This window comes from Oratosquilla oratoria, chromosome 4, assembly GCF_046742065.1.
Source record: "Oratosquilla oratoria isolate Oo_2021 chromosome 4, ASM4674206v1, whole genome shotgun sequence".
In the NCBI taxonomy this organism is placed as follows: domain Eukaryota; kingdom Metazoa; phylum Arthropoda; class Malacostraca; order Stomatopoda; family Squillidae; genus Oratosquilla; species Oratosquilla oratoria.
In genome coordinates this window covers 6,222,697-6,230,196 of record NC_134780.1, presented here as the reverse complement: position 1 = coordinate 6,230,196, position 7,500 = coordinate 6,222,697, and positions in this window count along the sequence as shown.

Below are 7,500 nucleotides of genomic sequence, written 5' to 3'. Positions count from 1 at the left end.
TAATAATTCATCATTATTAAAGCTTTCTCGAGAGAGTACGAGGCATTTTGCTCAACAAGCAGCCTGAGTCTTGGAACCAGAAGTCTATGATCGTTCACGAAGACCTCAACATTCTGGTAAAATCTAGATTTTTGTAGAAATCTTCAAAGTGTACTAAAAGAGATGTAATCGATCTTATAACAAATCCATCGGTCTGGGTCTCATATCTTGAACTGGAACCAGCAACCCTTAAATTTACTAATTCAATTCACTGGAATGAATGGAGAGGTCGTGAGATAAACACCAAAAACCGTTGGAGTTTTATTACTAACACAGATAACCCACAATTGGAGTAAAATAAAACCAGGGAGAAAATTTAACTTCTATATTTTGGCTGCCAGTTGTAACCCTCTTCAGGAAAGTACAGGATAGTAGAAGTGGTAGGGCATATATACTCCTTTGACATAAGGAGGTGAACGTGGAGTTGATAAATGCTGACCCAGCGACTCACCACTAACGGTGAAATAATGTCCAGGGACCATTGTCCTTTAGATATGTTAAAATTGGGATATTCTTCGATTAAAGCAGATTAAAATATTTTCCTCCTGAAATCATAACTGGACTTGAACACTAGTTTATCCTTATCCGAGTCAGTACGGTGGTTTTGTTGATTTACATGGTGGAATACAGCCGAACTTTCTAGGGCATATTTAATGGATCTCTCATGTTCGGTTAATCTAGTGTTCAAGTCTCTACCAGTGTGGCCTATGTACACCAGATCACAATCTCGGCAAGGTAAGCTATAAATTCCAGGAAAATCAGTCCCTCTAATCCTATGATGAACATTCACAATTTACTTATGTATTGTATTAGAATAGTTGTAAGCAAATGTGAGATGATCCTTGGGAATTAAGATAATAGAAGAATTCATGGCGTAGCTGTAAAAGATTTTTAACATGTCTCTATGATGTTGGGTATTGAGTGGTGGAAGCTGAAGATTTAAAATGGCTGACTCTAACCTTACTGAGGGCTTGATCCAAGAACCAGGCCGGGTAGGTCAACTTCATTAATTGAGATTTAACGAAGTCGGTCTCCCGGTCCAAGAAAATGCCATGGACATACCTGAACCAAATCATCTCAGGTGGTTTGATGGTGGGTAACAAGATACATTCAAGGTACTCCATGTCCAAGCTGGCAATGCCATCAATTCTTCTATTAGTTTAATTCCCGAGGACGTTTACCCCCACCGGACTTGAGAACAACATTGTGATGACAACCCACCGCCAGATTGTGACAGGAAACCACCATCGAAGGAGTCTCCACCTTGGAGATGAACATAGACTCAGTCAATGAAATCAGTCATCCTGAGTCCACTGCTGAACAAAGACCTCCTTCATAGCATTCCATGATTCACACAACCGCGCCAACCTCTGCCACGTCACTCCTGCAAACTTCTCAATCTCATCTCTCCACCTTCTGTCTGGTCTCCCTCTTCCACGCTTCCCACCTCGCGGCGTCCACTCAGTAACACACTTGCTCCATCGCTCATCAGTCGTTCGCACCAACTTACCTGCCCAATTCCACTTCCTCTCTTTTACCGCCTCCACAATATCTTTCACTCTAGTCTGCTCTTTCACCCAACTTGCTCTCTTTCGGTCTCTCAGCGTTATTCTCATCATTGATCTCTCCATTCTCCTCTGTGCAGTCCTTAGTTTTGTTTCCATCGCCTTCGTCAGTTTCCAAGTCTCACACCCGTAGATTATTGCTGGCAGAATGCATTGATTGTAAACTTTACGTTTCAAACATAAAGGTAGAGAGCCTCTCAGGATTTTATTATATTTACCAAACACTTTCCAACCAATTGTAATACGCCTTTTTATTTCATTATCATGATCTTTCGTCACCTTCACCATCTGGCCCAAATGATTATACTCTTCAACTTCTTCAAAACTTTCACCATCGATTATAATCTCTTTACTTTGAACTTTCGTATTGAACATTACTTTGGTTTTACTCTTATTCATTTTTAAACCTACTTTGAGACTTTCCTTGTTCAGATCACTCAGCATACCCTGCAAGTCTTCTGCTCTTTCTGAAATAAGAACAATGCCATCCGCAAATCTTAGGTGGTTCAAATATTCGCCATTAATCTTCAAACATTTCTCTTCTCAACTCAACCTTCTGAAAATCTCTTCCAAACAAGCTGTAAATAATTTGGGTGAAACGGTATCGCCTTGCTGTATCTTTATGTAGTCGAATTACAGCGATACCATTCGCATAAATCTTTTCTAAAACCCTTAAGATCTGTTCGTTTATACCCTGATTGCGTAGCGAGTTTAGTATTGCTATTTGTTCTACCGAGTCAAAGGCCTTCTCGTAATCTACTAAAGCTAAACGCAGAGGTATATTGTATTCTGTCGTTTTCTCGATTAGTTGGTTCATCGCCTGCAAATGGTCTAGAGTCGAGTATCCGTTCCTAAAGACTGCCTATTCTCTCGGTTGGTTTCCATCTAAAACTTGACTTAGTCTATTTGTAAGGATCTTGGAGAATACTTTATATACATTTGATAGCAAGCTAATCGGTCGATATTTACTAAGGTCCTTCTGGTCTCCTTTTTTATGAAGCAAAATATCTAAAGCATTGCACCACGATTCAGGTACGCTTTCTTGACGTAATCACTGTGTGTACAACTGAGCCAACCTAATATGAACTTCTTTCCCTGCGTCTTTCAACAGATCTATCGATATACCATCTTCCCCAGGTGCTTTTCCTCGTTTCATATTTTTAGAGCAAATTCTACATTTTCCTTTATAATTTCTGGTGCACTACTAACGTCTATAGATGAATTTATTGACTCAACTACGGTCTTCGACGAGTAAAGCTCTTGGTAAAATTCTTCCACTCCTTTTACTATTCTGTCTCTATATTTAATGATTTCTCCGTTCCTATCTTTCAAACAAATCATTTAATGTTAGAGTCATAAATAAAGTAAACGTAGGTAGTGATCATAGAATGGTAGGTTGCACAGCTAAATTCAGTTTCAGAGCCAAGAGAAATAAGCTAGCTTTAAGAAAGGAAATCAACCTTACAAAAGATTAAGGATAATAAGAAATTTCAGTTAAGAATTATAAATAGATTCGAAGCTCTAAATACTAACGAGGACACCGTCGAAGATATGAGTTTAAATTTAGTGAATATCATTAGAGAATCAGCAGAGAAAGTAGGAAGTACAAAAAGCATTAGAGAAAACAAATACTCCAAATTTATAAATGACCTAATTAAAAGAAGAAGGAACATGCAGATTAAAAGCAGGAGAGACGAAATAGAAAGAGTAGAACTAAACAAGCTTATGAACAAAAGGCAGAGATCAGAGAAAAGAAAGACAAACATGGATGAAATAGAGGAAACTATTCGGAAAGGTAAAAGTATTAAAGGGACCGAGCGCAGACATGGTTTAGGAAGAAGATAGACTATTCTTATGTATTGCTGTTCGGGCAAGTGAAATTACTCTTTCTGACCTGGTGGACCTTGCACTGAATTTGATCTACTCTTATGAAGTCCTCTTCGGACAAGTCAACTACCTTTGGAAAACCTGCTTGTGACCTTAGACTGAAATATGGACTATTCTTATGAACTACTATTGGGACAAGCAAAACTGCCCATTCTGACCCGGAGGGCCGGGGACCGAATTTGGACTATTCTTTTAGACTACTCTTCGGGCAAGATGCACACCGGTTTCCCTCGGCTGAATGAAGTCGCCTGTCAGCACTATAAAGAAACACACGAAGGAGACAGAAGGATCCACAAGATGGTCTGGGTTCCTTCCTTCCGTTTGAATAAAATCGACAGGCGCCAAACAGAAAAAGTACGAAAGGAAACCAGGGACAAGGAAATTTCCTACACGATAGGCTGTATTACTTTAACTGAATAAAATCACCTGGCGACAGTAAGAATGATATATACGAGCTGAGGGGTGGAGGTAGTGCAAAAAATATATGTAGTATTTTTGTTGACGGTGGAATCCTGTAGATTCGGTGGAGTCCTGTAGAGCAGATGTAATCCTATTGATCCGTTGAAGTCCTATAGGTCCGGTGGAGTCCTGCGGATCCGGTGGAGTTGCGTAGATCCTGTGGAATCCTGTAGATCCGATGGAATCCTGTAGATTCGATGGAGTACTGTAGATCCGATTAAATCCTGTAGCTCCGGTGGAGTCCTGAAGATCCGGTGGAGTCCTGTAGATTTGTTGGAGTCGTGTAGATCTGGTGGATTGCCAGCGTAGCTGGTGGATCGTAATTAATTGAATTATTTATCTATTTATTAATTTATTGTGTAGGTTTGACCCAAGTACCAGATAGAAAATCTGATTACAACCTGATCGAATTCGGTCGATCTCCGGGAGGCAGGTGGTGAAAAGGAGCAGAAGGGTTTGGTCAAACTGACGACAACGTTCACATAAAGTTGGGGCAACAAACTGAGGTTCAGGAAGGATTCTGTTTTCCTTACCTCCGTCAAATAGGTTATGTTTTCAGTCGTGTTTGTTTTGATATCTTCGCGTGTGTGTAAGGTCTCAGCATTAGCCATAGATCAGGCTAATGCCCTCATCCTGTAAGGCAATAGCTGTGGGTCACGAACCCAGCACGTGATCCAAGACTGTAGTGGTGGTGGTGGTGAATCACTCACACACCAATGAGAATGTTACACCACATAAAGAATTAAGGACACATATTTAAAGTTACCCCTTAAATTTACATTTTCTTTGATATGTATACAAAGAGAATGATGTTATAGTATCAAAAACATTATTTTCACCGCATGGCGTGTCATGGTGAGACAGGCTACAAAACATTCATCCATTGGCTGAGAAGAAGGTACTATTGAAGTTAAGAAAATAGCCCGTTGGTAGACAAAATAAAGATAACAAGAATCTGATCAATCTAATCAATATCGAGCTGATTACACCGATTCCAGGCTTCATTCACACCCACAGCCATTCCAACATACCAAAGAAAAATTCAAATGCACCTGTCAACATACATAAGGCGGCAGATCCCTTAACAATACAATACAATACAATACAATACAATACAATACAATACAATACAATACAATACAATACAATACAATACAATACAATACAATACAATACAACACAATACAATACAATACAATGCAATACAATACAATACAATGCAATACTGAATAGTTTTTAGCCTTCTTGTCATGAGTTGAGGATTTAATAAGTATTCATTAAGTTTCTCGATGAAGAGGGAGCTTCCCATTAGATTAATAAAATCCTTTGGTGTTTGCCAGATCGAATACACTAAAAAGCAATGAAAGTACAAACCACTTGAAGCATATCGCTCTGAGTGACGTCAAATTATTTTGTTACATTTATTCATTTGCTTATCTGTGTACTTTTTATTTATCTATTTATTCATATGTTTATTTACATGTTTATCTATTTATTTGTTTATTTATTCATCTTTCATTATTTATTCATCTATTTATTTAGTTGTTTATTTATTTGTATATTTATTTATTTATTTATTTATTTCTGTTTGATTTCCTCTTTTATACAGCCATGTTTTTACCTGTGGATCAATAGCAAAAGAGATTGAGCGAAGAAAACAAATGGCGGTCATATCTATGACAAATATCTTCCTGTCAAAATCCTCAATGGAAATAAACCCATTACTGGCCTTTATTGAGTCATCCCTAGCATGTAATATTTTTACCTGCGACTCAGTCTATATTCCTTACATTTGCTGATTATTTCATTTGTATTAGCATTGGTTTGTATTGCTTGTAAAATTGTTTTATTGTATTGCATTGTATTATATTGTAGGGAGATAGAGTAACCAGCAACTCAGGGATACGGGACCCAGAGATAAGAAATGTGTGAAGGAACAAGTCATATCGGGATTGATGACACAATCAACACAATCAACACAACGATAAATCATATTGACATTCAAATACGGAAGACGCAAAGCTCAGAATAACAAAATCAGAAGTTAGAATAGAATTGATTTTAAAGTATACCAAAAGTCAGATAAACTAATTAGAAATAAAGTATCATAGATCATATTATGATAAAGGCATTGGCGACAAAGAAGAATGTAAAAAGTCAGGAAGTAGAAAGAAAAGAAGAACATATAGAAATGGGTAACTCAGTGAGTCTACTTAATCGTAGGGCGTAAAGGAGAGTGAACAGAAGAAGAGGGTCAAAGATAGAATATGAGTGTTGATATATCATAATTGTGACTAGATTATATATCTACAAGTCTGAGTGTGGCTTACAAGTATGTACATTGCATGTATTCAGAAGTGTTTGAAAATTTCGTTATATTGGAAATATATAGAAAACGAACAAAATATATTATTTTGTCACGCTACCTTTCCAATAGTTTTATACTGAAATAAATCTAATCTATTCTAATCTATACTCTCACTACATGTTTGTACTACATGGTATCTACAGACACTGAGCTCTTTCTTCTTCTTCTTCGCGTTCTTCTTCACGTTCTTCTTCGCATTCTTCGCGTTCTTCTTCTTCGCGTTCTTCTTCTTCGCGTTCTTCGCGTTCTTCGCGTTCTTCTTCTTCGCGTTCTTCGCGTTCTTCGCGTTCTTCTTCTTCGCGTTCTTCGCGTTCTTCTTCTTCGCGTTCTTCGCGTTCTTCTTCTTCGCGTTCTTCTTCTTCTTTTTCATCCAAGTACATCTCTCCCTGCCCGGATGTCACCTAATCCAGGTACCATCGCCTTAGTACATCTTATTGCCCGGATAGAAGACATCAGACCCCTCGTCCATCATCACACCTGATGACAGGAGTCGAGAGCCTCTAATTACCCGGAAGCTACGCACCCGCGTCCGTGACACAAGGCCGTCATCCCTCATCCGCCCTGGATCCGCGTCCGCTGCCCGGGGATGTGGAGGAACGTGAGGTTGACGGTCGTTCATCAGGTGATGCGTTATCACTGTGACAAATTGAGCACGTGAGCGCTTCCGTGTGTTTGTGTGTGTGTGTGTGTGTGTGTGTGTGTGTGTGTGTGTGTGTGTGTGTGTGTGTGTGTGTGTGTGTGTGTGTGTGTGATTCACCTTGGTCTTTGGATCACGTTTTTGACTCGTGACCGACAGCTATTTCCCTCCCGGAAGAGAGCTCAGAACTCGTACGACCGATCTATGGGTAACTCTGTGACCTTACACGCACACACACACCAAACTCCCCGCCTATGAGAGTTGGAGTAACGAATCGAAGTGCAGCGATACTGAAATTATTTCAGCCCTGGGAAGGATTCGAACCCGGACCGCCGTAGTGACAGTCGGGGACTCTACCAACCGCGCCACCGAGTCGTGTGTGTCCGTGTGTGTGTGTGTGTGTGTGTGTCTATAATTTCTGAAGAAAACCGTTTTGGCCTCTGTGGGTTTAAAGGGATGTTAGTGAAATGAATAAAATCGCTAGGCGGCAGAAAGAACTAGGATCAATACTTTCGGATACAAAAAAAAATTAGAATTGTCTCAGT